A 26,312-nucleotide genomic window follows, 5' to 3' on the forward strand; every position below is an offset into this window, starting at 1 on the left:
ATCCTAAATGGTATAAAATTTTGGGTATAACTGACATACAATTTCAGATGCCAAAAGGTGGCAATTGTAGATGTTCCTCTGTAGCATTCAGTTTAATCTAGAGTCTCAAAAATCTTACTGGCCAGTAAAGTGTGACTTTGCAATTGAACGAACATCTAACCACAGAAAACATCAATATTGATTTACAGGAGAACAACCCATATCTTCTTTGGTACTATGGCAATTTTCGACACAGTATTGCAAAATAAGGGAGTTTTCCTGAAGAACCTCCTCTCCCTCCTATAAATTGGAGGGAGACAAAGATGCAACACGTCTTATGCACAGTAATTTCTGTCCATAAAATACCTTTGTATTAATCCAAGACAAGTGAGTGAGTTCTTGGATTTAATCAAATTTGATTATGTATAATGTAACATATCAACAAACAATATAAAACCCTAAGAAATGTGCATGTTTGTATGCTGGCAGGAGGTAAGTTCTTACCTGCCTTGGTGGAATCCTTACCAAAGGCAAAACCCACATCATTCCCTGCCCCACCACTGTGATTGCATGCTTTGGATTAGCTATGTGGAGACAAAACATGCAAATGAACCCACACGTTCAAACCACACCACTAGTTCATGCAATATCTTTCCATGATTTCCTGTTGGTTGCACTCAAAGAAAATATTCCCTTTTAGACTTGCTTTTGAAAACATCCATCTTTTTTCCCTAATGATTCAGCTACGGTCTATAAGGGTCTGTATCTTATATGAAGGAACACTTTAGCATCTTGTCGTAGAGTCTCTTTAACTGTTGGGAGTTCCATGTCCTACTTCCATGAAAGACAGCTCATTTAAAAAATCGAAATTAGTTGCATGTCTTTTTAAAATTCTGCCCACAAACTGTCTGTAGGATTTTTCTGTAGATTTCACTGTGATAATTTCACTATTTGTTAGCTTGACTTTGATGTTTCTTTCTGCTCCATATGCTTTGAAATACGCTGTTATTATTCTATTAATAAAGACCCATTTTTTTCTTTTTTTTAGGTTGAGCTGTGTTAAAAGGTGCTCAGAAAGACAGTAACATAAAAAAATCTCCCAGTGAAAGAACTACCTGGGGACTTATAAAAAGGATACAAGGACAATGGTAGTGCATCTCAAGTATAACGGCAGACACATATAAAATATACAGCATGAGACAAAAATTACCAAGGAGTAAGAAAGAATGCTTTTAAATGGATTAGGATAATTTTGCTTATTACATTTTTATACACCACTGGTGAGAGGTTGCGACTGAATTCACAAAGGCAATGCATGCAAATACTTTGGATGATTTCACATCAGAAATAATTTAATATTTACACTGCGCATTATTTTTTGAGGGGAAAAAAAAAAGCTATCACTGACTACATACTCTGTGGCTGAATCCCAAGCACTCATGGTGAGTTACAAGCTGTATGTAAACCACATGTTTTTGAGAAGCTGGAGCTGAACCATCCCCTTTATGTTTTTTAATAAACTGTGAGTCTTGCTTTATGGCTAGGTTACTATGAAATGTGGCAACACAACCAGTAACAGTTTTCTTATGTTATCACTTCTTAAATGAAAAGTATTTGCAAAGCTTTAAAATTCTCAGATCAAATCTGACCAATACCTAAGGACCAAGACCTTATTGTTCTAAGTATCAGTAGGCAAATATGGAAAGCTGAAGTTCTCAGAAATGAGATTTCCTCCTACGTTTCTACTGTGATACAGATATTACTAAAATTAAACGTCCTGCCCTGTTTATTAAAGCATGCCTTCATAATCCTAATGTTTTACTCTATTACGAGGTAATGCAACTAGAAAACGTAGGAAAGTTTCTAATTCATAGCAGAACATGCAAAAAGCAGACGTATGTTCAGTCTGGATTATACAAAATATAACAGACATTTCAGCAACAACAAAAATACACATTTTAAAATAAATTACCCAAGAAACAAAAAATAATCTTTTTTGAGGCTTTTAGTTGATTGGTTTTGGTATGGGCTTGTTTTCATTTTCTTGCAGTTTGTTTCAGTATTGCAAGAAAGACAATTTCATTGTATTTACAGTAGTAACCTGTGCTAACAGAAATATCCCTTTTTTATTAACTTCTGTAAATTGAGATGAAAACCTTTTCAGCAAACAAAAGCCTGTGGTGGACAATAAGGCAATACTCCAAAACTATTTTTATACATAAATGCCTTTTTATAGTATTGTCGTTAGATATTTTGTAATGAAATTTTTAATATACGTCTGTGTATGTAATTTCCCTCAGTATAGTAAATACAGATAATTCACATATACATTCAACACTATGTTAAAAAAAGTTATAGAATGGCAAATTGAAGGAATACAAAAATTAAGCAGCCACAGAATTTAGGAAACAACAAACTTCTGTCTTCTGAAATTACGTCAGCATTTTGATCAGAACTGCAATACTAACTTAATGATGTATTCCCAATTTACTTTATTGCAAATGCAATAAGTGAAGCTTTAGTTCTTCATTTAAGAAAAAAAATTAAAATGTTGCTTTACTTTAAGCGTAAGTCCTGCAGTTTATTTTAAGCTTTTGTTTTCTGCTGAATAAGATGTTGCTGTTCACTGATAAGATAATTCATAGATACTGCATTTACTTTGCTTGCTAAGATTGTGATCTGTCCTGATGTGAATCCAATTGTATAAGATATGAGTATACTAATATTGATTAACTGTAAAATAACCCAGGCATAAACTCCATGGCAGTATAATTTATTCTTCTATCATTATTCTGACATTCTACTTTCTTACTAGAAAGTAGGTTCTTGTCAGAAAACTTTCTTTTTTCTTTGTTCTTTACTACCAGCAGAAACAAAATAATGAGCTATGTGGATTCTGAGTTTAGCCCGCTGCAACAGCTCTTTCCTACTTCAGATATATCAGAAAAAAATATATGACTAGGAAAAATACTTTACTAGAAAAAAAATAACATTGCATTTTTTATATTTAATCAAATATTTATTATTGTATCTCCACGACTACTGACTCAGCAGGCATCAGGTTGTCTGTTCTATTGAGCTAATACTCTGTATTACATTTATCAGAAATACAGCCTTTTGCGTTGAAAGTGGAATCTTGATCTTGCTTCCAATTAAATCAATTGCAAAGTTGTTACAGCCCTAACCACAAAACAGGGAGTGTGTCTTCTATTTATTACAGTACATTCTTTGTATTACTCAAAATACACCAGACTGGGAGAAAGAGAGACCATTACGAGAAAATACAAGGTAAAAATTTCATCTTTACTATAAAAAAACTAAACTAAGAAATTACATCCTGAAGTAAAGCTTTGTCACCTCAATCTGAGCGGATTTACATCAAAACCACTGGAAACTTGTGAGAGCAGTACCAGACTCCCAGTTTCTACCAGGGCTACAACTTACGATATAGAAAGCTATAGATCTTACGGTCAGTGTAGCTGGTATGTTGCATCCTTAACATACTTAAAATATATTTTATATGTGAAGTATCTTATTGACAATAATGGCAGCCTGCATTCAGCCTCATTTTCACCTCAGTTCTGTTTTCTAGGCCAAACAGAGATTACCATCATATTCAGTAATCTTTGCATGCAGTAAGACTTTCCCAAAGATGCTGAGGTCAGGCTTTTAACTCTGTGTTTAGTAGAGACAGCCATAATTCTCCAGACTTTCATAAGTAATATAATTGTTGCCCTGTCTGAGCAGTAGCTAAAAAATGAGGGAATCATAATTTCAATTTTATGGAAGAAGTCTAATATTAGAAGACTAAAGTAATTTACATTAAAACTTGCATGTAACATGTAGGATTCAATATCATGAAACATACTTTATCTTACATTCTGAAACATTTAATTTGAAATAGATCCTTTCAGACTTCAAAATTTTCATTAGGAAGTTCCTAGCTTCAAAGGTGTCAATTCTATTACTCCACTTCTGTAAAAATACTTTTCTGATGCACTGCAGGGTTGTAAAATAGCAAACAGCTGGTCATAGAAGAAATTGATCATTATGGATTATACTGTAGTTACATTTTAAAGTGAGATGGCAATTGCTCTATGAAATAATTTCATCGCAGCCTGAAGAAGAAGATAAAGGTTGCAAAGCAAACTACAAAGTTAAAATGTATGATATTTTTATGAACAAGAAACGACAAATGATTTGAGTCAGTCCAAGGCACTTATCATCACTCCATCCACTGATTTGAAAAATCTTTGTTTCAGATTCTTCTCCAAGACTCCTTCTTCCTCTTACTTGTGTATGAAGTCTTAGTGACTTCACTTGCATCAGTGGCTCCAAAATAACTGCTCGGAGGAGAAAGTCAGATTTCTCCTCTTTGTAAAGTGGTCTGTAGTATAGGCACTGTACTGCACTTCAACAGCAGACTGGGGCTTCAGATTGCATAATTTCTGTCTAAATCCCAGGTTAAGTAATCTACAGTTAAGGCAGGATTTAAGGTAGGTTTCCCTTAACTGACACTTAGGGTTGGCAAAGTTGGTCTAAATCTCACAGAGGGATCAAGATTGCCTGACTGACTGTCACCTGTCTTAAAACCATTACACTCCACCTCACACCTTAAGTTCCCTGAAATCCCCCGTGAAAAATCTCTGTTATAAATCCCGCATTTGCAGAAAACAGCTCCCGGGTTCAGGCAGGAGAACAGGTGAGTTCCCTTCAGAGCACACTCTGGTATATGCAGGAGCTTGGTTTTCCACATAGGACAACCACATCATCTAGTGCAGTTCCCAGGGACAGCTGGATACCTCACTGTATTGATCCAAAGAGCTCCTCTGAAGAACCTTGGTTTTTGGACAGACTGCCCAGAGACCCAAATTAACAAGGTCAAGGACTCTGAATATCCTGCCAAAATCAGAAACCTATTTTTCAAGCGTGTGACTCACATAAATTGGTCAGAAATAATAGAAATCTAAATAAACTGCAAGAACAACAACACATTAGGCAGACTGAAATCTAGCTTCTAGTCAGGTAACGAGACAGCAGTTAGTGTTTAAAACACATCTTAAAAAAACGTAAAATGAAATTCCAACACATTAGTTAAATGTAACATTAAAATCCCTGAAAGAAGTCATTACTTTATTGCAATTTTATGTACTGTTTTTTTATTTAATAGCATGCTTGTGTTTACCTGTTGTATTTAGATATGCACAATACCTAATAAATTAACCTACAGTATTCTTAAATGTCATTTCAGCATCTAAAGTTTATTTCAGCCTTTTGGACCTGATCATTCCGCTCTGGACCAGTTCCACCAGCATCTCTAAGGTCAGATATCAACACCTTTTTTCACTCAAGTATCATAATTGATTATAGTATAACAAGGAATCGGGAATTTTTAATATTTGACCTTTACGTCTGCAAATTTTTCACCAGGCTTTATTTTGTATTGGCTCCATAAGTTACATTTTGACTTTTCTTATTAGTCAAATTGGTATGGGGAAGACAAAAGACCAGTTTAAGTTCCACATTTAGGAAATAACTTCTTAGAAATACCAAGTACTGGATCCACCCATTCTGTTAATGCTTCTAAGACAAACTTGTCAGGTGGGAGGGCTTCCTGGTAGGAATGGCTGTGAAGGGCCAGAATTAGCTCAAAACATAAATAATACAATGTAAATTTTGAATGAACTGAAAGAATTAAGAGAGTTTTTAATTTATAGTCCCACTAAGATGATGGGGAGTAAGACAGCCACTGAGAGAAATGGATGAAGAAAATAAGTAAATAAAGGTAAATGGAAAGCCTGCTTTTGGACATCGGTGAATAAACTGAAACACAGCCATTTGCACATTGATCTGAAGGGCTCACTGTGGGTATGAAGGAATGAGAAACCTAAACTCTTTTCTCTCATGAAAATGCATAAATCCACTCCATACTTTCTGTCAAGTCTACTTTACCAGAAGGAAACCCCCATCCTGTCTCACAGTTACATGAGTATAATTACACTATAATTTGTGAGAAGGGGGGTATTTTTCATTGTTTGCAAAGATTTTATTGTTCTGCTTCTGTTTTTTTAATAAGAAATAGAAATAAGTAATGAAATATATATAGTGCTGATGAAAGCTAAGGTGGTGGAGGAAGAGGGGCTGAGACTGAGGAAGGAAGGTGAGGAGGAGCAGGGACTGCAAACGCTCCCATTCTCTGAAGCCTTAATTGAACAGCTGGGGATTTTTTCCTCAATTTCTATTGTTCTCCCTCCTATTTCTCTTTCTAGTCCTTTCCCCTATTCCACCCCTTTCCTATTGCTTCCTTTTCATACATCCTTTGAGTTGTGCCGGCACCAAGGGAGAGGTCCAGAGCAGGAGGGAGGGTCCAGTAAGCCTGAAATAAAAAAAACATTAGAAATAAAAGACAAAAAGAATCCAGAAATTCAAAGGAACTATCCTAACATTTTCAAATACACTTTCCTCTATCTGTCACTGCAGACCAGTGTGACATAGGTCTCTACTGCAGAGATGATTTTGACCTTAAAAGATCCAACGTAAAGAGTAGCCAAGTTATTTTGATTATAATTTATATTTAAAACATTTATTAATATTTGTGACCAAGTATCAAGAATTTCTGAACCCATTTTAAAATTCCTGAAATGAAATGTCATACTATATAGGATTGTGCATAAAACATAATAATCATCATCATCCTGGCATTCCTGAAATAATTTATTTCTTTACACTGTAATTACTTTTCCTGTAATTGCTCTTTTCATTAGCAGGTCCCTGAGCAAATATTCCTCATTCAGCAACCCTGGACCACCTACTCACACAGAGCAGCTGTTATGGTTAGACCCAGCAACATCAAACGGCAGAGTTTGGCTAATACCCTAATGAAGAAGTTCAGTTGTGTTCTTCTATGTCCCCACACTGTATAATCATGAGGTCTTTATAATGTTGTGTCAACACTGTACTTCCAAATCTGAGTCAAAAATGCATGACTGAAAAAGGAAATGTTACGGTGCATAAATAAAACTGAAGAAAGAGCTGACTTAATCAAGTCAGCTAGGTATATGATCCTTGAAAATCCATTTTTTATGAAGACTGCTCAGACAATGCATTGTTGAGATACAGTACAAAAAACAAAGGTAGAAATATCAATATATATCAAAGAACAGAGGTGAAGACAAAGAGGTGATAAAGAGCGTAACGTGACATGGTAGCTGCTGCTAACTGAAAAAAAAGAGGACATCGGCATAACGCACAGGGCAGTAGCACAAATGGGCAAGTTTTTCTGTAAAAAGCCTTTTTGAGAGTCATTTACAATTTTCAGATTCAGATCTTCAGTTCTTTGCTGATCTACTGTTAACTTTTTGACACAATAACTATATATAGTTACATTAATTCACATATGTAAACTTTAAGTTGATTCAATTGACATCCACATGATCCTTATCTTTCAGTTATTTTCAGAGGTTTTTCAGGTGAGGTCCATGATTGTACCCAGTAACTGAAGTGCCTGGATTTTATGGTAGAACTCTGCAAGGAGAATTTATTGAAGCTGTAGGATTTATAAACTTATAAAGAGTCAGAAAATTATATGAAGTGATGGGAGAAAAAAAAAAAAAAAAGATATGAAATCTTGGCCCCAACAGAAATCTATAGGAATTCTGTCATAGTTTAGAACTGATTTAAACTGTTTGCAAATACATATTGATTTCTGTAAAAAAATAAATAAATAAACAAACAAATAAATAAATTAGTGAAAAAGTGGAAATTCAAGTAAAAGCTTAAAGCCATGAAGATTATAGAACCAAGAAAATCAGTTTTCAATTAAATATTTAATTAAGAAATCAGGATTTCAACAAGTGGGAAGAGAAAGAATGGATTTATCTCTCTTTATCCATCAAAATTTTAGGAATCTGTGCTCTCTCTCTCATAAGTGAAAAGAAAGAGGTATTTTAGAAAGGTTGCTTATCTCAGCTATCCATAGGTGCCTCTCGGGATATAACCCATAGCTCTCTAGAGGTGCCTATATATCTCCATTGAGTACAAAGCCCTAAGCAACTGTGTTAGACTGCAATGACTGACTTTCCAATGGGTAAAATGATGACTAGCTTAGCTCTGAAAACCCATTTTTTAAACAACAATGTTAAGAGAGATCAGTCTATCCTTTTGTGTGAATCATTTCATCAAAGTCTACAGAAAAATATGTTCTGATGGGAAATTTTGACCGGCAGATGTACTTTGACCAGTATGTATACAGGACCAGGTTTCTGTTCACATGTAACCCACCAGAGCAGAGCACATCCTCATGAATGGTAACACAGTATGCTTCTCTCATAAAATAGTAAACAATGAAAATAGCATCAATGTGCTGATGAATTATCCCACTAAAGCGCAAGTGACATAACATCAAAATTTAAATCTACTTTATCTGTTCATCGTGCATAAGGTACATTAATTGTCTACCACTTACAAACACAGAATAGAAGATGCTAACTTTTTCAAAACCGACCTTGCAGGTGGCCCATTTACTGAGCTTCCCCTATACGCAGGGAGAAAACATGACTGCACCTTTCTTATTTTGCAGTTTGAAAAAGCAAGTTGATAGGAAAACTGAAATAGGTCAGAAAACTGACCTATTGTGCAGCATGTAAAGTGTTATGTTTTACCGTATATAATCAGAGGCAAATACAAGACAATAAACGATAAAACTGAAATTCTGTAAATTGGAACATAGTATAAATAATCTCTTTTGTAGTTACCCAGATAGGAAGCTTAGTTTAGACTATTTAATAGATGTCATGACAGTTTGCTTGTAACATTTTTAATGTCACACAACTTCTACCTTAACATTTATTGGGCAAAGGATCTTTCAATAAAATATTGCAGCTACACTGAATATATTTCAAGCTCAGAATTGTGATGCTACAAGTACTAAATGTACAGTGTTTCACTGTCAGTGAGTTACGTCAACTATCAACAGGAGCTGTTAGCATTCAGTAGCAATTGAGACCAGATTCTTTGTGCAAAGATGCACATAACTGTCTTTGTTCTACTTGTACATTTTTGTGTTTTTTTCATTCAAATTGTTCTAATAAAGAGGATGCCTTATGTGGTGCAAACATTTTTGTATTTTTAAACATAAAACTGAACTATACCACAGTCAAACAGAAAGGACCAGTATATCCAACATCGTGCAAGTACAACTACAGTTAACTTCAAGTTAACTATAAGGCAGCCTAAAGCTTTTCTATCCGAAGCATACATGTGCAGTGCCTCTTCCAGAACCTAAAATTACTTCTAATTAACAAGATGCATCTTGTATCTATTTGGCATAAACACTGCTCAGCTCCTGTATGAATCTCCTAGTTAAAACCTTTTGCGGAATACATTGTGCTACTGTGATATTTGTCTACACAACAAATGTAGCCTTTCTTCAATCAAGTAAACAATATCCCATTAGAATTTGATTTGTGCCAGATAGCCCTTTTATGCTGACCCTGCACGTCTGAGTAGAGGGAGGATTTTGATGAAAAAAAAAACTATACCGAATTGAACAGGCTCAGTAAAAGCATTTGACACGTGGCACACTTGGTAGACTCAAGATCAGACTTTCACCAAGTCATTTAGTAATTATTAAGGTGCAAAAATTATCATTGGATCCTTTCTGAATTGCTGCCCTTTAAATAGACAATAGCAGTACTGCCTTAGCCTGGATCTATGGCTGTCCAAGGGCTGGGAGCAGAGGTCAGAGGACCACAGTACTGCCCACACAAATTCTCAGCTGCTTTCAGAGCTCCGCATTGACTTCGATGTTCAGTGACTGCATGTCAGCTGGGCACTGCTCACTGACACTGGGAGAAGTTAACCTGGGGAAAGACACTTAAGTAAATCAAGCTTCACCAGAGCTTTGAGTACTTAAGGAAGAAGAAACACGAGTATGCAAAGGCAAAATAAAAAGCCTGGGGAGCAACCATTTATGTATCACCATGCCATCATTAATAGCTGCCACTCCTGTTAAACCCACCTCTGCTGCTTCCAACCTCAAAGAGCCAAGTCTAAGAAGATATTATTACGCGTACTGCAGTAACCGTGAAGGAATTACACCACAGACAAATCTCTGTTCCTAAAACAGATGCTGCTGCAGAATGGTTATTGCTTGAGCCCATACATTCTGGAAGGTCGGGGGGCATGCGGTGGAGAGGCACAGGGAGGAAACCAGGGAAACAATCCAGCTTTGTAGCTTTTCTCAGGCCGCAGTAGCTGGTATCACTGTATATAAATTTACAATACTGTAAAAGTTAATTATTTATTCCTAATCAAGAGTGTTTGTAAAGCTCTAAAAGATTGTGTAAAGTTTTGGCTAATTCTCTATCACACTAAAAACATCAGTAAAAAGAAATAGCTATATGACCATCTATGATCATTCTACCCTTCTATCTCTAAATATCATAGTCATAAAAACAAGCTAATAGTATTCATGTTAAGCAGCCTGAAATATACTTAATAATCTGAAGGTCTACTTCATTTTTTGTTTTAATTATAAGCAGATGATTCATGGAGATGGAAAATCACAGTTTGTTCTGTGAAGGTAAATTTCATAGAAAACATTTCCAAAACTGCAGTAAAAATGTTTCAGGGTTCAGTACATTAAAGAGATTAGTGTCATTGTGGAATACAACAAAAGAAAAGATGAGAAAAAATGGTTTAAACTATACTAGTGTGTGTACACGTGAAACAATAATCTTCAAGTCATGTTACCCTGGTAATTGTTCAAAGGTCATAAAATAATTAGTGCCTTAACAGAGGTGAAGATGTTACACTGTAATATTCACATCATTTAAAAATAGAAATTTGTGGTTTTTTTTTTTTTCTGTCAGTCAGGATCGGAGTTTAAAGAAGCTACAAACTGGTTTAAATCCAATTCTCTGGATGACTATGTTGACAGTGCTACAGATTACATAATTTTTCATCTGGAAATTGTCATCTTTTGCCTTCTGTTCAGAAATTCCATAAGTTCTTAAAGGATGCAGATCCAGATTTTGACAGAGCACTGCATCCTCTGAGAAGATCAAGGGAATTCAAAAGTATCCCCATGGGGACAGACCTATCCTTTAAACACTGTTATGTTGTTGTTTTTAAGACAAATAGGGGGAAAACAGAACAACGTTGTGGAAGAGAAAGAAACTGCTTTTAGAATAATGCTTTTGGAGACAACAGAGCTAAGATAACAGCAATCTGGGAAGAAACTAATTAGGAAAAGCTATTTCAAACAGCACTATGGCAAACTTTCACATATATTCCTACTAGAAGACAGCCTCTGATACAACACTGGCTCGAGTCCATTCTGCTCCCGCTGGTTGGTACGAATGTAAAACGCTGAAACAGTAAAGGAAAGATTCTTGGGAGTTGAAAGAACTGTGCTGAAGGAGAAATCCTTGAGAGTCCTTTGCAGAGAAATGCAGCATGGTGTGGCAGTGCTAAGGGCAGGTCAGTGTGGCACAATGCCTGCCTCAACAGCAGAAGGCACAGCCACAGTCCAGCTCCAGGTGAGTACATCAGGCCTAAATGGGGGCTGGAAGCTGTACATGGAGGGCAAAAAATGTGTGAACACAGCTGCCCTGCTTGTGCTGTAGCCCAACTTTGCTGAGAGACAGCTTGGATGTCTGTGACCAATGCAAATGGGAACCTCTGACCAGTTAGCCCAGCAAACTCAAGTGAAAAGGGGCTGGGATTGCTCTCTGGAAGTGCACAGGAAAGACAGCCAGGACGAAGCAGAGATGTAGAGGAGGAATATTACTGTGTGGGGACAGCAGTGGCACAAAAACAAAGGAGTATAAACTGTCTGAGAATAAATTTTGGGCATCAAACAGATTTTCAAATGCTGGAAGAGTCAGGCCCAAAAAGGTGAAGTGGGAATGGTGCTCCAGCTAAATCTTCACTGGAGCAAGTCCAGCTCAGCACCACTGCAGAACAGAGCTGGAAAACCCACAGGCCTTTCCAGTCCTATCTTCTATGTGGAAAAATGTGAAAAGATATCCTTTCATTGCCAGTTGAGGCCACTACAGCGGATGAAAGCTTGCATTTGGGTCAGTGCTCTGGTCACCACAGTCATTAACTCCTGTTCACCTGTCACGCATTTTTTATCTGCTACTAAGTACTGCTTATGGTAGCTAGTTACAGATGAAAAATTGCTTTCCAAATCTTCCTGTTTACAAATATCTAAAATTCCTAAACTCACACATATCAAATGGGATGTAAACAAAAAATAGAAGATGCCATGCAAGTCTGGACACACATAACACATCAGGAGTTTGGGCAGTAAGTGCTTCTCACACTCAATGTAAGACGCAGTTACATCATCACTTCTAGAAACAACACTGTAATTCATTAGAATTCAATAAAATTTTCATTCTTCCTTCCAAAAATAACACTTGTCTCTTACACTAACACTGCTTTCAGCCGTGTTAGTCATAGCATAGCTATGGAAACATCAAGCTGGAACCAATTCCACCAACCCAAATCCTACTGTGCCCACATAATGCAGGAAGTAGAGGTATCCTCTTTCAAAATTAGCTCCTTTATCTCTTTTGTAAAATCACACAACCTCAAATTTCTGCAAATGAAATGTACGTACGAGTATTAGATTACTGAGCTACTCAGACAACAGGTGCTTTGCAGGCAAAATCTGGGTGCTGAAAATAGTGATTTCTCAACTTTTTATCTCAGACTTTAAGACTTAGGTGAGCAGGACTGGATCTGCAGTCAGCAACTACATGTACAAAATTACCCACTCAACACACCTGCAGTATTGAAAGAAAGGACAAAAGGAACATTATTCTGGAAACTGCAGCCTAGTTACTATATTTCAGTGCTATAGCAATATCAAAAATGCTTTTCTAACTAAGTTCACATAATTTAAAGAAAAACTTCAATTTAAAAATAAGGGGGGAGGGAAATGAAAAGAGGGGTGGAAGATAGATTTTCAATCAGTACAGTATTTTAAAGGCTTTCTTTCAAATTAAATCATGAGAAAATAAGCAGGCTGAATCTTCTTACAGTGTAGTGTATTGACACAACAGATTGTAACTATTTCTGAAAAGTCATCATAATCCATCATGGAAATATCTAGACAGTGCTTTTTTGGACACAATGGATTATTGACCCCAATATAATGTCAAAAGTATTCCATCATGTCAATGCAGAAACCATGCACAGATATGCACTAAACATTTTTACCACACTTAAGCTGGAAAAATCCACCTTGAATACACAAAGCTGTTTTACTACAGAGTAAATTAATAAAAACAACAGTAACTGATTTATTTTTCAACATGACTAATTTCACAGAAGAATGCTGAAGACTTCTAATACACTTTCTACTTTAAAGGTGGCTGTTAAGTTACAATGTATACTGAGTGTTAGAAGCCTCGAACTTCCAAATGAATTAGAAACTGGCCACAAAGCTTTGCTTGTAAGAAAACAAATATATTCTCTGTAACTCACTTTGGTTTCCACATCTAATACACAGCTTAAGTTTATGATCAGTTACAAATCCGTGAAGGCTGCTTAAATAAAATACATTAAGAAATTCCACAAGTAAACATAAACTATAGAGAACACTGCAGATCCAAGCATTCAGCACTTCTACTTTAGCATAATATTGCACTGTATCTCCATCCAGAAAAAAATCAAAACCACCAACAAGCCTGTCATCTGGAAAAATCCTTCCAAACCCTATTTTAAAGAACCAATATCCTGTCTCTGCATCAGGGGCAGCCTCTGTTAAGCATTTAAGCACTACCCATGAAAAGTAACAGTTTCTTCTCCAGTCCTGAACTCCCAGTGACCGTCACGGAAAGTAAGTTTCCCATTCTCTGCCAGCCAGTGGCATTAATAATCATCAAAACAAAACGAAACACCTTCGAGCAAATATCCGTTTCTGATTAATCTCCATCCCAATGAATTAAATTCATAAGAGGCAACCTGCTGCCTTGTTTACGCCTTTGTAATATGAGGAGCAGAAGTTGGATAGAAGGGTTTTGCTGCCCTCAGGGCTACGAAATATGTCTCGTGTGGCAAGGAGCCAGCTCACCCAGGGAGCCTCCTTTGCTGTTTCTCTCACAGCTATTTTCTAATGGATAATTTTTAAACAGACACACACAAATACACGAGTCACTACAACACAGGGCTGGGGTTTTTGCTCTTGTCTGAAGTCCTGTGAGTATTCATACTCAGAACAAGAACCTCAAGATTTCACCCTGAAATTTCAATTTGGGAATTTCTTCTGGACAGGAGGTAGTGGTGGGGGTCTGCATTTTTCCCCTCACTGCCTTCCCCTCCTGACAGCACACAGCACACAAACACCTCTCTTCAGCCTCACAGACCCAGCCTCAATTAGTACAATGCTTTGCACACATCCGAGCAATCAGGAGGCAGAGAGACGTACTTCAGTCCTCATGTGCACTGCAGTGAGACCTTCAGCTAAGGGTGGAAAGAGATTTCTTTAAAATAGATATATATTCAAATCTCACAATGTAATTTACACAGCGTGGAAACGCCTACAAGGAGATGAAGTACCTGCACTGGGGAGATGTTCAGTTGTTCACTTCATCTTCCGTTGACAAGGAAACCGAACCGCACTTCATTCTCCAGGAAAACCTTCCACTGCCATCATTTGAAAATGTATTTATTTGTATATATGCATACAGCTATCACCATCATGATAATAATAACCACCATAAAATACTGCCGGCAAAAGAATAAAAAAGTCAAGGTGGAAAATGTGCAAAAGTAAGGATCGTTTCTTTGGCTGCATATTTTGTTCTGTTATCTTTAAGGAGGAAAAAAAGTATTAAAAAATGGTAACTGTAACATGCTGCAAGAAAAGTTTCACGTTATAAACAGGCATCAAAAACTGAAAAAGAAGAAAAAAAAAAAGCCCTGCTTATTGCACTGAGTGTCAAAAAAAGAAACAATAACAAAAAATAATAAAATTAACATCTTGCTCTGTGGCTTCCACCAGTACTGCAAGACTACAAACTCTTTGTAAACACTGCTGTAAAATGCATTTGCAAATCCCATCTCTACAAGGAAAAAAAAAAAATACCCTGAAAAAACACCCAAAAATAAAAACACCAGAGAAAATCCTTTGAAGAAAAAAAAAAAAGAAAAAAGAAAAAAAAAAAAAAAAAGAGTTAGAAACATGTCTTTTCTCTTATCTTTAAAAAACAGCATCATATTTCACATCGTTTTCTGTGCACAACAAAACCAGTTGCATATACAGATATATAGCTACTCAACGTATCGCAGTTGTTGCTGGACTGGCAAGTCTCTATTATTATTATCATCATTTCTCAATCCCAGTGACTCCCGGCCCCAGCAGCACCTTTTGCTCACAGTTTAGGAACCATCGCATGCTAAGAAAAAAACTTGTCATCAGCAAAAGATCAAATCCATTTAAACAATAATCAAAGAAGAAGAAAAAAAAAAAAAGCAAAAAAAAAAAAAACCGGAAAAACAAAAAACAAAAACACAAAAAAAAAAACAAAAAAAAAAAAACAAAAGGAAGAAAAAAAAAAAAACAGGACGGAGAAAAAAAAAAAAAAAAAAAAAAAAAAGGAGGACAAGAATGTCAGCGGAAAGGTACTCACCGAGCGGGAGTAAAAGGGAGGAATAAAAATGAGAGTTACTATAAAATACAGTATGGCGGTGGAAGAAGGAATGAGGCGCTTTTTTTTTTCTCTCCTCTCTAGTCTCTGCCTCCGGCAACCGCCACGTGATCCGGAGCCGGGCGGACTGGCAGCCGGGAGGGCGCAGCGGCGGCGGCGCCGGGCGCGGACCCAGCCCGGACTCAGCCCCGCGCCCTGCGGCCGCCCCCGCTCCGCACACGCGCCGGGGCGGCCGCCGGTCTCGGCAGGTGCCGCTCGCGCACGCAGTCGCGCACACACAGCGAGGCGCGGGCACGCAGCCGGCTGCGCGGGCGAGGTGCAGAGGCGGGTGCGTCCTGCGCGGCGGCGCAACTTGCTCGCCGCCGCTGCGTGAAGTTACCTCCCGCCTGTTGCCCTCCGGCCGCGCCGCCCGCTGTAGCCGCCGGGTGGGGGATGCCCTGCCCTGGTGGCGAGCTGTGCGCCGTGCCGCCCCTCCTGCCGCTCGGGTTGAGGCGGTGCGCCGTGCCTATGTACCCGCAGCCCGGGCTGTGCAGGAGGTGTTCGTGCGGCTCGGGGTGCATAGGGGGTTCCCCGGCTCCGCTCCTTCCCGGGGCGGTTCCAGCGTGGCGGTCGCTGTACCACTCAGCCGTGTGAGTGGTGTTCCTGCATCTCCTGCGAGAGAGCGCTTCGCGTGCAGCTGGGGAGGAAGGACGGGGGACCAGCTGTCCCATCCGTTATTTGCCTTTGTTTCCCAGCCTCTGCCCTGTGTCGCAGCACGGGCTTTCGCTTCCCATAAGAAAGTGACTGGTGGAGGTGGAAAGGGAACAAGTGTTGGGGAGCAGTCAGTGCATCCAGCTCAGCATGGCAGTACACGGGGATGGACCCCAAGGCGCTGGAGAATGGCCCTGGAGTGGCTCCAGGTGGCAGCTCTCCCCGTTTTCCTTCACCAGCCCAGAAATACTCCGTAGCAGGCTGTTGCTGTGAGTTTCCTTACATTGCCTGCTTCTCCCTTTTTCTCTCACTGTCTTCTTGGCTAACGCAGCAACCAGGAGAGCAGGCCTCGGAGCAGGGGGCAGCTTGGCTTGGGCTGAGGCATGGCCAGAGATAAGTGTCACAGGCCTGGCCTGCAAAGCCCGCACCCTCATCTCAGCAACCCCCAAACTTAACTGCTGCTTCAGCAGTGAGATGAAGAGACATCTGTGTGAGATAAATTAATGGAGGAAGAGAAGCGCTTCTGTGAGCCAGGTGCTGTGATGGAGGGAGCGATCCTCCTCCTCCCCCATCCTCCCTCCTCCTGCACTTTTTGTTTAGAGCTGCTCTCTTTTCATCTGGGTCAGGAGGCAGGAGATGCAGTCAGGTTATTATTCTATAGAAATTGCTTTGGCCAGTAAGAGGATGCCCTGCTTTATAAAAGACTGGTGAGGGCACCAGCTTGCCTTCTTCACGTCCTCGCACAAAGCCTTATCCCTTGCCCCAACCATTTCTTTCTTTCTTTTCTGTCCCCTATCTCTTCCCTAGTGTTTCCAGAGAATGAAAAGAAATGCTCCCTTTCTTCTTTGCTCTCGATTTTCTTTATGAAGCAGAAAAAGATAACTGCACAAAGTTTAAAATCTAAAATATATTAACTGTTATGCTTTCTTGCTTTTTGTTTAGTTTTCTATTTTGGCGCTAGGCTTGTTTTGGCATTTCATACCAATCGCAGTTGTTCTCTCCCTGCTAGGCTTGGCTCTCAGGAGTGGAACTGTACTTCTGAGAAGGTTTAAACAAACAACGACAAAAAATAGGTAATCCTTAAAGGTACAAGTAGCAAAAGTGTTTGATATGAATGCTAACCAACTTTACTGCATTTTATGTACGTATGATAATCAACTCAGCCATGTTGTTATGATGATATCTTGGATTGTCACATCTGGAGCTGTCAGGTGTGAGAGGTGTATTTCTTTGGCAGGTGCACTGTTTTGATCAGCATTAGGTACAGCATAAAAAAATAGAGTCCAATAGTTGAGGTTTTGCTTAGCAATATTTAATTTCCAAACATGTTTGCAGAATTGAAGCCTAAATTAGAACCCTATGTTATTGCTGATTTTCATGTTTCTTTCTTTATGTTACTTTGAGCACACATCTTCCTGAAAAAGTAACAACAAGAAGAAAAGTGAAACAGTGGTATTTTAGTAATCTAACATAAATTTTCTATGTGTAAAGTAGGCACACACATAGGAAACCAGATAGATACATTTTGACAATAAATTTTATGCATCATTTGCTTATTAGATTCCAAGAACTAGGAATAAGGTAAATACATATGTTCTCATTATAAATGTGTAGATATTTATTTGGTATACTGCAAGAGATTTAAAAATTCATGCTGGTATGTGGGTAAATCTGGATGTAAACTGGAAGATGCAAGGTTCAGAGGTGGCCTTCGTGGGCAGGTGTGGTGCAAGGGGCTGTACAAGTTCTGTAGACAGAGATGAGTGGAATCCAGGCTCAGAAAAAGTAGCAGGATTACATCCCAGTATAGTTAGAATTGTAAATATTGTGAAAATGAATGGGTTTCTAAGAACTTAACTTTAGGTATACCTAACTTAACTTTGGGTATACCTACACCTTTTCTGCTTACAATCCATTAAGGTGAAGGAAGCTTCCGGGAGTAAAAGTTTGGCAAGAATACTTGTTTGGAATAGGTTACAACCAAGGAAGAGTTTTTAAGAATACTATTTTCACAGAATCCTAGCAAGCCTTTATTTATCAGTGCCTGCACTTTCTGGCTACTTCTGCTAGAAGCTGCCTCCAAGAGCAGCTGGACCAAAATGAGGGAAACTTGAACACACTGCTCAACAAAGTGTAGTGCAAAAGAATGCAGCTGAGAATGAAGGAAAAGGAATGCCACTTAGATAATTTCCAGGGCATACTGATTAAGTACATGTAAAGAAAGTGGCTGCTGGCTATTTTTAGGATTTCCATTTTCCTTCTGCAAGACAGCAGCTGAGATCCACTGTAGAGTGATTAAGAGTTGTCCTTAAAAGTAACCAAGAATTTTGGATGGAGACGGTGTGAGCCAGCATTTCTTTGCCTATGTTTTGGGTTACCAGCAGAGAGAGACTTCCTAAAGCTCCCGAAACATGGCACTTCACAGTCAGTGCTCTGCAGCTTATGCTGGGCTTGCTGTTCTTGCAGTCATTCCTTACAATTCCAATCTTTCGCATCTCTTCCCCGCACCTTTGCAGTATCACTCTCCCCTTAGGAGGAGAAATAAGTACATACTAAGATTGTCTCATTGACTGTAATCTGTTTTTCTTGATTGCACTGAAGCATCTATACTCTCAGAACAAGTCTGCTGCTGTGTATGCACCTTACTTAGGCAATTTTCTTCCCTTTCAACTGATGCTAGTATTGGAGACACACACACTTCTCTCTCTTTTTTTTTTTTCACACCACTTTCACTGTACTTACAATTTTTTAACATCTTCTCTTTGCGGGCATTAAACAATTAGTAGGAAGCCAGCACTAACATACTGGCTTGACAAGGATCCATCAGCATGACTCAGCAGCATGCAAGCCTGAGCTCCAGTTGCAAGCAGTTTCTACTACCTTCTCCTATTGCACTAGTAGAAGTTAGTCAAAATATTACTGGATGCAAAAACAGCAGTAGTAATAATGATAATAACAATCATGATACAATAATGGATGGAATGCCTCCCATCTGAGAGAGCTCAGGTTGTTCAGCCTGGATGAAAGAAAGCTCCAGGGAGACCTGAGAGGAGCCTTTCAGTATCTAAAGTGGGTCTATGAGAAAGAAGGAGACAGACTCTTTAGTAAGATCTATTATGATAATACAAAGGGAAATGGTTTCAAACTAAAAGAGGGGAGATTTAGACTGGATATAAGGAAGAAGCTTTTTACAGTAAGCGTAGTGAAGCACTGGAAAAGGTTGCCCAGAGATACAATGGATGCCCCCATCCCTGGAGACATGGAAGATCAGGCTAGACTTGACCTTGCTGTAGGTGTCCCTGTTCACTGTAGGGGAGGTGGACCGGAGGATCTTTAAAGGTCTCTTCTAACTCAAATTTGATTCTATCAATAATAATCATAGAATCATAGAACGGCCTGGGTTGAACAATGATCATCCAGTTTCAACCCCCCTCTGTGTGCAGGGTCACCAACCACCAGACCAGGCTGCCCAGAGCCACATCCAGCCTGGCCTTGAATGCCTCCAGGGATGGGGCATCCACAACCTCCTTGGGCAACCTGTTCCAGCGTGTCACCACCCTCTGTGTGAAAAACTTCCTCCTAATATCTAACCTAAACCTCTCCTGCTTTAATTTAAAACCATTTCCCTTGCCCTACCACAATCCACCCTTTCAAACAGCCATTGCCCCTCCTGTTTATATGCTCCCTTCAGTTATTGGAAGGCCACACTGAGGTCTCCTCAGAGCCTTCTCTTCTCCATGCTAAAACAGCCCAGTTCCCTTAACCTTTCTTCATAGGAGCGGTGCTCCAACCCTCTGATCATCTGGATCTCTTTTGCGGATTCAGCTATCTAATCCCAATTGAATGGCTAATTCGTATGTGATGCCTTTGAGACCACCCGGTGTAACAATAGGGTTCTAAGGTTTTGTTTTTGGTTTTTGTACTTTGTCATTTTTATTTGTCATGACAACAGGAAAGGGATGAATAGTTGAACAATAAGTGCTAAATGAAAGAATTACTTGAAGCATTGGACAAGCTACTAGGTTAAAAGAAAACTTTGCATTTCCCAAACTATTAGATTAATATAGTTAGCCATCATTTAAATGTTGTTTTTTTGTTGTTGCTATGACTGAAATGCTACTTTAGAGTATATCAAACTGATTTACTTTCCATTTTTAAAATCAACCCCAGCCTATCTTGATAAGTATGACCTGTTACTTTAGACTGAAACGTATTTTTGAAAGGTTTTTCCTCATCTGTTTTCCTCTGTATAATAACATTGTTTTTCTTGCCTTTTTCTACAGAATCATTTTTTGTTTCCACAAAATTCTGCACTTTTTTCTCCTTCAACTTACAATACTTTTAAAACACTGTATTTATCTGTAAAGTAAGGCTAACTCACTTCTATTACCACCTTTTTGGCTAAAATTTCCAAGCAGTAGATCACAATCTGGGTAAAAAAAGTCTAGTAATAAATGACAGAAGAAGAAATAAAAGCAAGGATGCTGTGTTTAAAGAAGAGAAAACAGACTATCTGAATGTTCCTGCTATATAAGGGAATGGGAAAATAAAGTAGGAAATCTTCAACAGCTCTATGGCCCCCTTTTTGACTTCTATTGTTAGGTTGGAAGGGTTTTTGAGTGGGATGAGTTTTCAGATATCGAATGCTTTGTGCAGTGGAATGTTCCATCTTTCATCTCTTGAGCACTGTGCTTTTTGAAACAATCATACACTGTATGCAACAAGCTTTGTGTTCTCAAAGGGACTATTTTCACATGCTATTCCATAATAAACCAAAAGAGACATCTACAATAAAAATCAGTGAGAACTTTGTAACATTATCTGAGTTTCAAAATTATTGCTTTTTGCTCTTTTAATTTGTTCTTTTCACTGAAGGGTTAATTAATGAGTACAGCTTGTAATGAGTGTGTCTCGGTTTGTGAGCTTTGCAATAAGTAAGTCTGGGAACAGTGTGAGATAAGGCAGCTTATGATCAAATTCATTGGTCTGTACCATCTGTTCTTATGCATTCATTTTCTGTATGATGATCTGTCCATAGAAAGAGAATTCAAAGCATACTTTCAGGGTTCTTTATTTATTATATTTGTGTTGTGTCTTCCGGAAGTATATGATAGCTGATGACTGGCATGTGTAGTTGAATGGAAGAATGAGAGCTGAGAGATTTTTTTATAGGGTTAATCAGACACAACACCAAAAAGTGTACCTTTGCCAGAACAAGTAACTCAAGAATAAATGAATCTGTGGTAAATGGGATTAAAAAGAGAAAGAGAGAAGAAAGGAAGAAGAGCAGAAAAAAAATATTCTGGTAATTTGAGAAATGGAGTCAGAGAGATTTAAAAAAATGACCTCTGAGCTGAGAAATATTCTGCAGTGGAAACAATGGAAAAGAACAGCATTCAGTTTTGGGGATCAGATACCACATGCTTAGATATGCTTAGATGGGCACCCATAATATGAAGAAAACATAGATTATATTAATCTTTCTAAGTCCAGTTTAAGTGATTCACCAACAATAACTTGTCTCAGTTAGAACTCACTTTACCAGCCAAGCATTCATATCCCTTAGCTTAAAACCTTTCTTGTTCTTCTTTGCTTTTATCTGCTTCATTTTTCAGAGGTGTGACTGGGACACGAGCTCCATGTCCTCCCTTACTGCACATCAGTGTTTTCCACCTTGACTATTGCAGGAAGCAAGGTTATATGAAGAAATGAATTTGTGATAAAATAGCTGGTGTTTTTCATAATGCTTGTGTATCATGAAGTGTAATAAGGTTGCATAGTTCCAAGCCAGGTATTTTCCCCAAAATGAAATTTTTATTACAGTTTCATTGTTCATAAACACCTTAGTTTAGCATACAGGAAATAACATGTGCGGACATACATAGATGCACCTGCATCACTTAACTTGTTCTGCCATTTTCTTTCTTTGACCCTCCGTTCATGTTACTAACAAGAGCTAATCTTAGCTAGTTAATGAGATCTGACATGATCGCAGTCCACTGCAGGATGGCTGGAGGCTAGAGGATTTTGTGTATCTTGTTTTATTTATGTGTTGTCCTGGAGAGAAATGGAAACATCACGTAAAAGCACTAAGCACTCAGTGTCTGCCTCTGGGCAAAATACAGGTAAAAGACCCCTTTAAAATAAAATTATATAAAATTTAATGTAATTTCTATATTTTTTAATGGAAAGGCAATTCGTAATAGAGGCATGTCTTACTCTGACCTCATCTGCCTTGCATAAATGCAGAATTTCTGCAGATGGGGGAAGACTTACTGTATAATTGTATCAGGTTAGCTGAGGTCAGTAATATTGAAAACATATATTGACATGGTGAGTAGCATTTATTAATTTATTTTCTTTCGCTTATTCTATCCAGAAAGTCACAAACACTTTTTCACAATTGCAGTTCCTCTTCATCTCCTACTTATCAAGTATTGCATTCTAGAACAGCATCCTGTTGTTCCTTTGACGTTACTCTTTAGCCTGTGAATATGGGAGACAGATTCCCCTTTTTCCCCCTTTCTCAATGTGGTTGCACTAAGATTTTTTTTGATTTCACGTTTGGCTCTTTCATATAGCTAAACCTCTGCCCTGCTGCAGCCTTTTGAGTGCCTCGCAGCTTGCAAATGACTCATGTGGCACACTCCCTTCCCTCTAGCCAACATAAAAGAAGCCTGGAAAAACTATGCTTGGGAATGATCCTCCTCCCGGCTTACATCACAAATGACTTCTATTACAGGATAATGCCCAAAGGCACAATCCAGCCTGAAATACATAGTCATCGTAACTGTAAAAATACTTCTTAACAGTTAAGTTAAATACTCCAAATCATTTACAATTCTAAACCCAAATCTCTCTCAGTCTACATTTCCAAACTCTTCAAATATGTTTTCTTTTTCAATAAATGCCAATAAGTGATAATTACTGTGTTTGACGTGAACAGACTTTTTCTATGTTACAATCAAGTACAAACAACATATACAAAACCCCTACATAGAAGTCTTTGAAGAAACATATATATGTGTAAAACAGGAAAGCCTGCATGCCAGCTCTTAACTTTGTAGGATGCCTCAAACTTATTTGTGCTGTATTCACTGCTAATAAAATATTTGTAGATCCTATTTTCCTAATAAAACTGGGAAATGTCTTACACTATCAATACAAATTTTTAGATAATTTTCAAGTCTATTGGAGTACGAAACACAACATGAAAGCAAAGTCAGGAAGGCAGGACACCACAGGTTATTTCTAGAGATGTTTTTCTCTAGAATTTCATTTAAAAGAAAAAACATTTTCCTGCGGCTTTTGCAGCTCTTCACATGCAGCATTTTTCTCAGCAGTAGATCTACTCAGATAAAAAATGAATACCTATAAGAGAGCTTTGGAAGGAGTCAGTAAGAGAACTTTGTTGTTGAAGATATGCATAGGAAAAACAACTGAAAGCATCAGGGTGATTTGAGAGGAAAACAACTATTGATAGCCTTGGTTATAGAGGTTTTTAAGAGAACCAATTATAGATCTCCCAAGGCAGAATTATAGATTTTCACAGAAATGTTAGGTCTTAGCCAATATCTACCTTATCAAGAGAGTCACCTGCAGTGTAATTGGTAAAACCAGTAGCATAGCAATCCCACAGTGAAGCATTAAATCAGTATTATGAAAATGCTAATTGAGTGATATCAGTTATACAGGGGGCAGGCAGAAATAAGAAAGTAACCTAATAGCACCATTTCTTGTTATTTATGTTGTTTTGAGTTTTGGTGTGTTTCGCTGTTGTTTCTTTGGTTTGTTGGATATGTTATTGCTTTCTTACATTTGCTTAATATGTTTTCCCTCTGTATTCCACAACATGACTGCAAGTTGGAACTAAATACATTTCTATTCATATATTCCTCTCTCCTCTACAGTCTATCTTACTCATCTGTTCAAAAGGGGAGTATATATTTTCAGTTTATAGTGTTACTGATAAGAAGTTGCACTGCAGCTCAGAAGGAATAATATAAAACCAGAAGAAACCAGCAGGTTCTGGTGACCATTTTTTGAATGCAAATGACAAAAATAGAGGGTTGAGAAAAGGAGGAAACCGGAAAAAAAAAATAAAGAACCAGTCTGAAGATTGCCAAACATAGTACTGCTGATAATGTAAGCATTCTGCTAGAAATACTAACTATTGATGCTTCCTACAATTGTAATTAGAATATAAACATCCATATATTTTGTAGCAACAAATAGATCTTTGCTCTGTTAATATGATGTTCATTTGTCACAACAACACATTTCCACCCCATGTCAACGTGTAATCATCTACATGCAAGAAGCATATTCTGTGATTTTTATCCAATATTTATATCTTACAATTACAAAATAGCTATATATCAGTATAGAAAAGCAAATTGAATATAAGCAGCCAATACATTTTTGAGTTAAAATAATGTGCATATACAAAATATATACGCAGAGACAAAACATATAATTTAAATAGTTTCAGTCTGTAGGATTTCAAGGAGTCTCTCTATTGCAAGCATTCATCTCAGTGATCTTCATGCAAGTAGCAGTATTGATTTATAGTAAAAGCTTTTGTAAGTAAACATTATTCATATTAAAAATTTGCAGGGAAGGTTTCCAGCTCAGTAGAGATCCCTATTGGCCTCACTGCTGCTTCAAGTGGTGGGAGGAATTTTTACAGTAAAATTATCATTAGCTTTTTAAAGCTGAAAATATTCTTGTAGTTTCATCAGTATGTAAGAGAAGTTCCTTGTTTTGAAAAGAACTTACAGTTTGATGAGGAAATAACAATGGAGGAGAGGGGAAAAAGTGAACAATGGGTTCATCGTGGTATTTTTTTTTTATCCTTTTTTTTTTTAATTTTATTTGGTGGTGAGACCTAACTTATGGCTTGCCCCTTGACTTCAATCTAGATGGGATAACCAGCTTTCACTCATGGCTATTTCTCTCTTATTTCCCATTCCTTTGTGAGAGAAGGAGAAAATAAAGGTTAGGGAGAAAATGCAGGGTATTTAGGTGAAACCTGTGGGAACTGAAGGAGAAAGGAATTAAAGCCAAGAATAAGTGTCATGAAAATAAATATGGAAAAAGCATTTGTAAAAGTAAAAGGTGCCAAAAAATTAGATGAAAGGCTTGGGTTGGAAAATGTCTGAAGTCAGAGGAATGAATTTTAGGTCAAGTCATAGATAGTTCTAGTAAAGTGAATATTGAAAGAGAATTTGAAATCAAAATTACAGTAACAACATGAAAAATGATTGGTAATCACAGAGACAATGTGAAAGTTTTAAAACGATAAACATTGCTGTGTAGGATATTGACTTGATAATAAACATGAAGTATGCCTCACAGTGATAATATTCTTCTAGATAATTCCCTAGAGATTGCCTGTTGGTATTTTTGGAAAGGTGAAAGAGAAAGTCACCAGGATGTGAGGTATTCATCTGTGTCTGCTGAGATTTTTTACTCTCTCCAAATATGCATGGAGCTTAATATTCTTGGTCAGGAAACAACAGCTGGCAAGAAGACATGAAGTCAAGAACAGAAGTTACCTCAGTAGTTTTTGTGTTGTGTAGCAGTAGGCCACCAAATCGCCAAATGGAAGAGTAAAAGGAATTTCCTCTTATTTGATTCATGAATCAGTAACTCCTTACCATGATGCCTGAGTGCCTTAAAATATTTAGATTTCCTTTTGTAATCTGTTCAAAGACTAAAGCTCTCTATTGTCTCCTCTTTCCAAAGACAAGGAACTATCATAAAGTATGTCTCAGGAGTTTCTGTAATTCCCAGAGTTTGAGCCTGCATAAATGTGAGTAAAAAGCTTTGTTCAGTCAGATACAATCCCTTCTGAATCCATCGGCTGAATGCAAAGTAAGCATGCATGAAGAACAGACCACTCTGTAACTGTCTTTTCTGTGCTGGTAGGGCTCTGGCTCGCACATCAGTTGGCTTCACAAGTAATTTTAGCAGTTTATG

General features: G+C 37.9%; 1 protein-coding gene across 10 annotated transcripts in view; it reads right to left on the reverse strand.

Annotated features, from left to right (window-relative positions):
• The window catches only part of RALYL (RALY RNA binding protein like), a 370,127-nt gene extending 354,289 nt beyond the window's left edge, over positions 1–15,838 (reverse strand). For 6 of the 10 annotated variants that reach the window (XM_048938707.1, XM_048938712.1, XM_048938710.1 and 3 more), the window contains exons 1-2: positions 15,624–15,711; positions 14,551–14,637 (exon numbers count right to left, since the gene is read on the reverse strand). The gene's annotated coding sequence lies outside the window, so the exon portion shown is untranslated. Of the gene's footprint in view, positions 1–14,550; positions 14,719–15,623 lie in introns of all 10 variants that reach the window. The other 4 variants (XM_048938706.1, XM_048938715.1, XM_048938716.1 and 1 more) reach the window with 4 other exon arrangements.
• Between the last annotated feature and the right edge of the window lie 10,474 nt (positions 15,839–26,312).

This window comes from Lagopus muta, chromosome 3 (genome assembly GCF_023343835.1).
Source record: "Lagopus muta isolate bLagMut1 chromosome 3, bLagMut1 primary, whole genome shotgun sequence".
Lineage (NCBI taxonomy): Eukaryota > Metazoa > Chordata > Aves > Galliformes > Phasianidae > Lagopus > Lagopus muta.